The sequence below is a fragment of the Amblyomma maculatum genome, chromosome 10 (genome assembly GCF_055883805.1).
Source record: "Amblyomma maculatum isolate TAMU_Amacu chromosome 10, ASM5588380v1, whole genome shotgun sequence".
NCBI classification, from domain to species: domain Eukaryota; kingdom Metazoa; phylum Arthropoda; class Arachnida; order Ixodida; family Ixodidae; genus Amblyomma; species Amblyomma maculatum.
This window is the reverse complement of record NC_139353.1, coordinates 67,725,656-67,736,779: the sequence shown is the minus strand read 5'-3', so window position 1 is coordinate 67,736,779 and position 11,124 is coordinate 67,725,656.

Below are 11,124 nucleotides of genomic sequence, written 5' to 3'. Positions count from 1 at the left end.
GGCGAGAAATGCCCTGTAAGGCTAATTGACGGCTCAATCCAATTACTCCCTGAGGCAAAATTGGAAGTGCAGACGCCATATTATTCTGGAAAACTGACAGCCCTATGCATGGAACGCCCCATTTATGATTTGGTGTTGGGAAATATCAAGGGCGCAACATTTCCCGAGGATCCTGATCAAAGTCCCGCGCCTGTGCGCTGCAAGGAATCTAAAAAGAAAAGGGCAAGGCGAGGAAAGCAAGGCCATGAGAAGCCGGAAGAAAAGCCTCGAGACAAGAATAAGCAAATGGAAGCACCTCAGGAGGAAACCGAAAAGAAAGAGACAACACGGGAAATAAAGTCAGCAATGCCTAGGCCTTCGTTGATGCAGGCAGCCCAAGTGTTCGTCCTACTTATGGGGGCGTTACTTGGGATATTTCACCTTCAGCGGAAGGAATACCGGTGCCTAGGAAAGAACACTATTACAGTGATTCTTTTTGTTGGTCTGTGCGCGTTGGCACATGTTCCCGTGTATGCGTCGGCGCTACTGGTTGTAGGGGCAATTATCGGCACACATTGGTTGTGTGATTTGCAAGAGGATAAGTCCTGCCTCAGGGAATTTTCAGTAGCCCGATCGGAGAACATAGAAGCGTCTCAAATGCGAGAGCCTAGAGCGAAGGCAGAATTCCTGGCGGACAGAAGCGTGTCACATACTGATCGCGGGTTAGAATTACGCTCGGAAATTTAGGTTTGTGCGCTTCGCATTTGAAAAGTTCTGTGTTGTTGATTCTTACGTGTATCCGACAACAGTGTGGTGCTATGTTTGTGAATTTCATAGCATTGATGTGTGAATTTTGTAATGGGTTATTACAGTTTGTGAAATTTGTGCAATGTGTGTGTTGTGGACATTTGCCCCATATACTTGTGAGCGCCTGCATGTGCGCGCGATGTTCGTGGTTGTTGTGAATATTGTGGGACAATATTCCTTAAGGGAGGGGCAGTGTCACGAAATCGGCGCCCATTTTCATCAAGCCGGTACGGCGCGAGGCCCGCACGGCGTCGCGTGGAAGGCATAGAGAGAAAAGCCCCCTTCCCCGCGCGGGAGAGCGCGTAGCTTTGTACGCGTTGCCGTCACCCTCTTTCCCATTGCCCGGGGAGGACGGTGGTTTATCGGACTGGAATCAGCCAGCAATTTCTAGCATGTTCTATGGGACCTGGCCAATGGCGACGCGCGGCTCGACGGGAGAAAGAGAGAGCGCTATAACCAGCGAAGCTAAGTGTGTGTGCGCGCTAGCTTTGGCGCGTGTTAACAAACAGACGCGGCGCGCCCTATTTAAAGAGACCGCGCCGCTTGATGAGTCAGTCAGTCAGTCAGTTCGTCAGTGTTTGCGACGTATTCGCCTGTGCTTCGGCTGGACTCCCGGGGATCACCCGCTGCTGGCAAGCCCACGGACTTTCAAGGGAGCGGCGCTCGTCTCGTATGGCGGCCACATCGTGACTCTTGAGGCGTCGGACTGCAACAGTGCCCGGTGAACAACTTGGTGTTTGTTTATGTAACTCTCTCGTGTTTGATCTATTGTAAAGACTCTGAGTTATTGAATCATACTGTAGTTGCATGCTTAGCGTTTGTATTCTGTGAACCTCTCGTCTATGTATTTCAAGTGATATTGTGTATTCCTTTGTATCGTCTCTTGCTGTGCATAAATTGTGTTTTGTTTGTTACTTCTGACTCCGATTCTTTCTCTGGTTTGAACCGGCGACCGCTGGGCACCAAACGACCACCCCCTTCTGTCACCACAAGGTAGTTGAATTCCGGCTGAGCTTGCCACGCAGGTCGAGGGCATCTCCTTTGCGACCGGAACAGCTACCCCCACTCACTCAAAGGGTGTCTGGGAGTGTGCGCACCGTTAAGGGCGCATCGTTAATAATACCCCCTAATTATTAACGGGTGACAACCGAGGTTGCAGGTTTCCTCAACTTTGGCAAAACGCGCCTGCCAACCTTTCGCGAGTGAGTCGGTGTCGGACGTTGCTTTGCGTTTTTGTGCGGATCGGTTGGGAGGAGCAACATCCATAGGTACTGATTCAGAGGCTTGTTCGAAGCTACAGATTTCTTGGCTAGTAAGCGTCCTCACTGCCGAGGCGTGCGTTCAGATGCCATCTTCGTGCGTAGCCCATTGTTGATTTGGGACGCTTGGTTCAGGCCCACTTTGTCTCCAGGGAAATCTGGCACGGACGGTCGTGATGTTGTTCGCGCTCTTGTTAACTTCAATCAACCAATCACGGGCTGCTAATTATTCTCGAGAATTTGGGATGCCTTCTACGGTGACTCTTATGGCAAACTACGGCGCGTGGGTACGATCCACGGTGCAGCCCAGCTGGCGAACGCTGCTGCGACGTAGGTGGCGAACGGCACTGCGACGCGGAGCTCTGTATTCTTCGGCGCGGCGCAGTTGGCATAGTGAGGCATCTGGCCTGGTTGCGGGGAAGAGTTGACCTAAAATGTTTAAAACTTGTTGTACGTACTTTTGGTTGGTGTCCCTGGATTCCGCTCGTCTTCAGTAAACTGGTGATATCAATGAAATTATTGTAGGGCCTTACTGTCTGGGGTAAAGGCACGAAATCAGCGGAGTTCATGTGGAGTTCGTTGTCACTCGCGCTCGCAGCGCCCTTCCGGCGTGTGTGCCAAATTTCTTAAAAGGGCCATGCAATAATGTACGTGGCGTTTTCGATTATTTTTTTTTATGCAACGCAGCTACCGAAACAAAAAGAGTTATAGGAATCGGTGCACTAGAACGGGAGTTATTAAGGAGATAATGTTCAAAATACAAGAAACCACAAATTGCTGCCAACTCAATTTTCCCTGTTTTTCGCTTTTCATTTCACTCGCCCAATAACAAGGCAATGCAAGACCAATCGAAACAGCCTATATGAGCGTGTCATGGCTTCTTGTGGTTGCCGCTGTGACACGCTTTTGCTAATGCTGACGACCACTTTTTCAGGGCTAAGACCACGTGGACGCTTCTCACGAAGGAATGAGGAAGAAAGAGACCGGTAGCTGGCAGGGATAGAAACATTTCTTTCACACCATGCACCCCAAACTATTGTGCTTTTCTCGTGAACTGCCTCTTTGACGTACCCTTTCTATTTATCCTCAGTCATCCAACAATAGCAAGGCGCGAAGTGCGAGGTTGTTCAATTCCCCTGCCTAACCTTGGCTGTATAGCCACTAGTATAGTCATTAAAGTGTTTGATGCAAAGTGGTAACAAGCACCTTAGTTGGTGCTTTTTGTGCCTCGTTTGTCTCTGTGGAAAGCAATCATTGGATAATATAAAATAGAACAATGCGACGCGACATATTTTTTTCCAATAGACAAAATTAGCGTCGCATTTCATAATACTCAATCGTCCAATGCTCGCTAGTTGACACCATATCATCCGCAAAGAATCACAACTGTGTGCCGCGCCACCAGTACCATGATTTTCTGGTTTTTGATAAAATGAAAATAATAGAGAAATATGGGTATTATGACAGGTGGAAATAGCATCGCCATAACATAACAATTTCAACAAACTATCAAAGCTACTTTGTGGATGAGAGGAACCTTGATGCGGACAAAAAAAAGAGACTTGCTTCATAGGACAATATATCGCTCAATACGTTAGCGAGGCGTCGACTTTGTTTGAGTGCGATGTTTTACGAGTGTAGTGGCAAACGTTTGTATTAGACTTAATGCGCCATGCTTCTTGCTTTTGTATTTTTAGGGTAAATTATGTGACCTCAATGTTCAATATGAAAGACTGGAATTATACAACTGAAAAGTAATTATTTTAGGACGACATATGTATAAACGAACTTTTCTTAGATACTGAAATATGTTATTGAAAATGGTAAGTGCTCAACTTTGTTATAGACTCCTAGAATTAGGTCACTACCCAGTGTGTAGATATATTCTCTGGTAAGGGGACCCCAACTTTCATGCACCGCTTCATTTAAAATAGAGCTATGTTGGGACAATGTTATGTCTGGCGTGTTTTTATGAGTTCGACATCGACGAGATGATCATTGTGCACGTTGAGATTTCTTTCCCAAATATTATTTCGAGTGGTCAATTATAAATAAAGGCGATTACAAAGAGATCGAACATCCACGACGTTTCAGGGCGTTAACAGCGTACACCTGCAAATTCTTAATTACTTTCAGCGATGAATAAACAGCTTACGGTTGTTCTTATACGTTATATACTGCTTTTTCTAATTTGTTAACTTTGCTTGCGTTCATACATTTGGTATCTGGAAGCGCAAGTAAATGATAAATTTAGTTTTCAAGGAAAATATATTTCCGCTGTCGACCTTGGGCCGTAGTCAGTGCCGCGGGTCACGGCTGGAGTTTCGTATTGACAATCGCATGAAAAGTTCTAGATTGAACCTTGTGTGCCAAATGTGCGCTGATCCTCACTGTTGGGGGAGGAGAAGGGGACCACGAATTTTGATCATCATTTGACGCTCGCTAACATGGCACATTACGCTTGTGTGTTGGTCACTATTGCCCCTTTTAAATGCGGTCGACGTAGCTGAAAAAAAGGAGCCGGTGCTCCATCGTGAGCCGCAAAAAATATATAATAACATATTAGGGTTGCAGGTAATTGCAATATTCATTAAATGAAACATCAAGGTGAGAGCAAGGCCCACATTTCTACAGCTGAATGCCATTACCTACGATGCGATATGTTGTGTATCCGGCTTTTGAAATACATTGACTTTCTTCAAGCATTTTCGGTTTGGTGGAGCTGCGGCGCAAAGCATTATTATCACCTCCTTCGATGAGCCCCGGGAATATAAAAAACGAAATGCACAGGCATTTCATACCAAGTCAAAAAGGTTTTCAAAATTGGATGCGTGGGAGCTGTTAGCCAGTCTTGATCACCCAATCGTCCTCCATTTTGCAAGCCTGGTGGTACCCTCTATTAGTCGTGAAACACGCAGGTTGCAGGACTCATGTAAGCTACATTTTTCTTTCGCTTCGCTCTCAGCCTAACAGCTGTACATGAGTTTGATTGTTCGTGATGCAGCTTGTCTAGCCCTGCGTATGGCCATTTACAAAATTCTTCATATTTTAAGAAAAAAGTCGATTATTGTTCTAATGATAACAGCTGCCATGTTTTAGGGCGCCAATCCCTGCTTATCACAGCAACAAGATTGTGTGCTGTGGGGATTTTGGAATGTTCTGCCTTTCCTTGAGCAGCATGCAGACTCGCAATAAGGTTTAGCAGGCCACAGCACAGTCCGGCGAAGACGCTAGTAGCGGGTCTAGCTTGTTTTTTTTCGTGCACACCAGCAAAAAGGGAGGTGAGTAGGGCAGCCGCACAATAGCCGTGCCTTGTACGCTATGGGTGAAAAGAGAAAGATAAAGGGAATAAGAAAATAGCAAACGGGCATTGAAAGTCTAGGCATGCGGCGACAACGCACAAAGCACGAAGATTGCACGCGCCTTCCTACCAAACCACGGAGGAGAATTCTAAGAGGAGAAGTAGGAGCTTACCTTCATGGGACACGTGGTGGTATTTTAGTGAACTACTGGCGTTTGTGCCAGGATCCTGGCCAAGGTCCGTCTCATTGACCGTTGTAATGAATAAGCCGTACAATGCCAAAGCGGTCATATTTGCATGTATGTATTCGCATACTATGTGTGTAAGATACAGTGTAGCGGACGGAGCACTGGATGTGCCGAAACTAATCTGACCAGCATTTATTCAACCATGCAAAGCCTTCTATTCACGAGAGCAGTTTTTGGAGTAAATTTCCACCCAACATTTCTAGAATCATCGATCGACAGAAGATCGCTACTGCTGGTGAGGAGGGTAACACGCAACCAATTAACGGCCTTATAGTTGGCGGAAGTTATTTAAGCGGGCGTTACCTCGAGGGGCCCCGCAGCCCATTTTAGCGTTTTCAAATCGCGCGCGCTTTTTCCTATTTGCATTTGTGTTTGCTCGGGCTGAGCAAGTGCGCATGAGCGATCTGCCAATTCGAGGGGGCGGCATGTGATCAGCTTGAAAACTTGTGTAGATAAGCGCGTCGCAAGTAAGGCTCATGGTTTTCGCCCGGCGGGAGGCCAGCGAGGGTTGGCCAGCGGGATGCGCACGGACGATGGAATGAAGACTTGCTAGACGAAGAGAGAAGCAGTGCCTGCCGGAATGACTTAGGCATATTTGCCCGAGTTGCTGTTCCGCGAAGAGCAATGTTTCTTGCACCGCTGTTAGCGTTTTCGCCATATCGCTCATGCTATTCCCATGCAGTGTGTTTTGTCTTGCCGCGGTACAGCCTTGAACCCCGTTCTGTTTTATTCTTGGTGATCCATTTTCGCTCTCCTCGACATCATGTTTCCAGCGCAGTGACACTCGACAGTAAAAATTTCTGATAATGCATAACTCACACTAGTCCTTCCGGCTGCATTAGTAGACTGCGCGGCAATTTTTTTTTTTAAAATTGAAAAATTGAAACAAATTTTATTTCCAGTAATATACAGGAAATGGGCCTCGGGCGAAAAGCTACAGCGATAGCTTGAGAGATGCCCGAGGCCCAGTAATGGCAGAGCAACAGGACGTGTGACGTTAAGGCGAAGATATACATATATAACATGAAAATTTTGAAGCACAGAAAGAGCACATATATACAAATGAAACAACAAGTTAAAAAAATTTGGAAGAGGTCACAATGTCATTTCACTTCGAAGCAGGATTTTGTGCAGAGCTTAGGCTAGAATTTCTGTCAGCTGGCTATGACTTCCGCATAATAGCCGAGCTTCGCTCTGAACACTGGGTCCGAATGAGAATCCGCGGGAGAATCCAGGAGTTGCATGACCGTGTTGATACTGGAGCGCTTGAGGCAGACACGGTTGCCCTCAGTGCCTCCCAAGGTTCTAGCCCTACTTCCAATGCCGGCCGTACTGAGACTTCGACGAGCTGGCCAAATAGGTATCCCTCATTGACTGGGTACCCCATGAATACTCGCTAGAAGCACCATGTGCACGGCGCTTACGAGTTCACGAGGGTTTGTCGAGTAACGACGAGTTTTACCAGTGAGCCCAGCACGCCCGTCAAGGGCAACGTGCCGCCAATATGCCGCCATCTCTGTCCTGCTATCCAAACCTCACAGAATTAAAGGTATGACCGCCGAAATCACGAATGTGCTCCTGCATAAAATGCAGCAAAAGGTACGCCATCGCACAAATGAGAAACGACTCGGACCGGGAGCACAAAGCGGTGGCGTCCAGCAGCCGACCCCAGAGCCTTCCACACGCCTCCCGGTATGGCTAAAGGCTAAGTCGGCACTGCCCATGGGTGCGCTGCTCGGTAGTGTGCCCTTAGAGGAGTAGACGGCTGGTCGGCACTGCTCGCGGGCGCACCGCCCGGTAGTTTGCTGCCGTCGACGGAGACGGCTTACCGGTGCCAAACGCGCAACAAGGTAAGCTGCAAACAGTTACCAGCGTTTACATCTGAAACAGGATACAGAAGATCTGTCCCTTGAATCTATTGAGGATCCCGCTATCAAGCCCAGCCAAAGCATCGCCCAGCTGTTCCGCCGGCGGCTCCAAAACCGAACAGTTGTCAAAGGCGTGCTGCCACAAAACCAGCAGACTACCACTGCGGCTACTGACGACCTCTGCCAGCCATCAGACGAGATTGAAATCGTCTCAGGTAGTAAGTCTCCAACATCCATTGCTTCCATACCGGCCCAGTGGCTACCCCTCCAGCCCGAATCGCCACGGGTGCCATCAGCAACGGCTATTGCATCGTCACCGCCTATTGTGCATGCGTCAGACCCTGAGAAACACTATGAACACACGGCGACTGCATTGTCGTCAACTTCTTCCTTTGGTGAGTGCCAACCAAAGAAGGCGCCGATTGTCGCGATCAGAATGGCTGGACTTTGAACATCCAGTCCTTTTAAACACGGGATCTACATGTCAGTCCTCGGCGATCACGTAAAAACGTCTATGAAACAAAACATGTCCAGTTGCGGAGTGTAAACATTGACCTTGTGGCGTCGATCAGCGTAGTACTGGCAACCTCAGCAGTCCGCCTAACAGTTCCTATAAATGGGCGATAGATAAGACATCGTTTCTAACACCTTCCTGGTTTGTCCTGGCCAGTCATACTGGCCCGCATCATACTGACCCGCATCATACTGGTCCGCACCAACAGCTTTTGCTCCCTCCTTGCGTCAGACACCATCTCCATGGCGCACTTCAGACAACAGGCCTATTTGCTACCACTGCGGCATCACTGGACACATTACACGCTACTGCCGGCGCCGAATAAATATGGCCTTTGCTGCACGGCCTGCGCCACCTTATTTGGCCCCTAGGTTCCCTGTCCCATCGGGTCCTCCAGCAGCACCCCCCGATCCTCCGGACTTCCTGCCTCGTCGTTCGCCATCACCACGTCGTCGCTCCATTTCGTCAATGCGCCGACGACCCGCTACTCAGCCGGAAAACTAACCGTCGCAGTTCGCGAGGCACGAACTACGTATTCGACAGAATTTCAATGTCCTCCTCTTAATCCCGCGAATGTTACTGCTGTCATCGTTGAAGGTGTTTATGCTCTTGCGCTCGTCGACACCGGTGCCGCTGTATCAGTTATCAGCCAAAAACTCTGCCGCTCCCTCCGAAAAGTGACTACGCCCCTCGAGGGACTATCGCTTCGTACCGCATCCGCTCACAGTATACAGCCGACAGCTGTCTGCACTGCTCGCGTCGTCATTGCTGCAGCCTTGTACATCATCGAATTCGTCGTTCTCCCCACATGTTCTCATGACGTCATTCTCGGCTGAGATTTCCTGTCCCAGCATCATGCTATCATTGACTGCGCTAATCCTCAAGTAGAGCTCATTGAACCAAGTGATGCACCGTCTGATGCCCTGCTCCACGAGTCGTGTCCTCGTTTTGAGGCCAAACTCGTCGTAGCTCATAACACAACCATCCCACCCGTTAGCGCTGTTCTGGTTCCCCTCACTGCCCCTTTTACCACTGCCGCGACAGTCCTCTTTGTGCCCTCTAACATTGTCGGCCGGCGCCGCCACTTACCGCTGCCGTTTGCCGTCCTTGACATGAACAACGGCGCTTGCACACTTCTGATAGCCAATCCTCTTGCGTCTCCCATTATGTTGATCGAAAGGGGAGTGCCTCGGCCGAATCGAGCCCGTGGACCTTCTGTTCGCCTTTGATGATTTGTCATTCCCTGTTTGCCAAGTTGACGCCTTGACTCCAACTCGTGTGGCTTCAGATCCGCTACAGCGGAACCTTTTTGACCATTCTGTGGACAGCGCTCTAGAGCCGCGCCACCGCGAGCAACTTCTTGACCTTCTACACCAATTCCGCTCCTCCTTCGACATCCCGCAATTTTCCTTGGGCCGCACGACGATTGTTTCTCACCTCATTGACACTGACGCTCACCCACCTCTCCATCAGCGGCCGTATCGGGTGTCCCCGACTGAGCGCCGTGTTATTGCCCAACAAGTCGATGACATGCTGCAACGTGGAGTAATTAGAGAATCCTGTAGTTCAAGGTCGTCTCCTGTGGTCCTAGTTAGGAAGGATGGCTCCATACGATTTTGTGTTGATTATCGCCGCCTCAACAAAATTACTCGTTGTCATGTGTATCCCCTCCCACGAATCGACGATGCCCTAGACTGCTTACAAGGCGCAGAATTATTTTCCTCACTCGATTTGCGCTCTGGATATTGGCAGGTGCCCATGGCTGAGGAGCATCGCGCTAAGACCGCCTTTATTACTTCAGACGGACTATACGAATTTAATGTTATGCAGTTCGGCCTCTGTAACGCCCCAGCCACGTTTGAAAGAATGATGGACACTGTACTGCGTGGCCTGCAATGGAACATCTGTTTATGCTACCTCGATGATATCGTCGTCTTTTCAACCGACTTCCCGACCTACCTGACTCGACTTCTCCAGGTCTTCACCTGCCTAACCTGCGCCGGTCTTCAACTGAACCTCAAAAAGTGCCGCTTCGGTGCCCGCCAGCTCACAATACTCGGACATGTTGTGTGCAGAGATGGAGTTCTGCCTCATCCTGAGAAGCTCCGCGCAGTTGCTGACTTTCCGAAACCGACCACTTTGAAACAACTGAGAAGCATCGTGGGCCTCTGCTCGTACTTTCGTCGTTTTGTTCGCAATTTCGCAACCATCATAGCCCCCCTTACACTGCTCTTGAAAGGCACCCCTAACCTCTCATCTTGGTCGCCAGCCTGCGCTGATGCATTCGCGACACTGCGCAATGTTCTGACGTCACCGCCAATCCTTCGCCATTACGACCCACCTGCACCTACAGAACTTCACACCGATGCCAGTGGTGTCGGCCTCGGCGCCGTCCTCGCCCAGCGCAAGCCTGACTTCTCCGAATACGTTGTCGCCTACACAAGCCGTGCTCTTACCAAAGCCGAGTCCAACTACTCCGTTACCGAAAAGGAGTGCTTAGCAATCGTGTGGGCTATAACGAAGTTCCGCCCTTACTTATATGGCCACTCCTTCGAGGTTGTTACAGATCATCACGCTCTCTGCTGGCTCGCGTCTCTCAAGGATCCGTCTGGCCGTCTCGGGCGCTGGGCTCTCAGGCTTCAGAAATACGACATCCGTGTAGTGTACCGCTCTGGCCGCAAGCACTCTAACGCCGATGCTCTTTCTCGGTCACCGGTGCGTTCACCTAACTCATCATCCCCTCCTCAAGCCTCCTTGTCAGCACTCACCATTTAGGATATGCCTTTCGAGCAACGACAAGATCCTTGGGTTTCTAACCTGCTAGATGTCCTTGGCACTACTTCCGCGGCTATGCATCCTCGGGCACTCCGCCGACAGGCCTCCCATTTTATCATTCGGGACGGCCCCCTCTACCGAAAGAACTACAACTCAGACGGCAGAAAATGGCTTCTTGTCATTCCGCGCCACCTGCGCTCCGAGGTTTGTGCCCACTATCAGTTCAGTTCAGTCGTTCAGTCGTGTCCGACTTTTCGTGACCCTGTGGACCATGTCACGCCACGCTTTCCGGTCTCTCACTATCTTCCTAACATCACATAACTTCATCTGCAGTGCCTCGAAGATGCCATCTAACTATCGCGTTCTCTGCCTA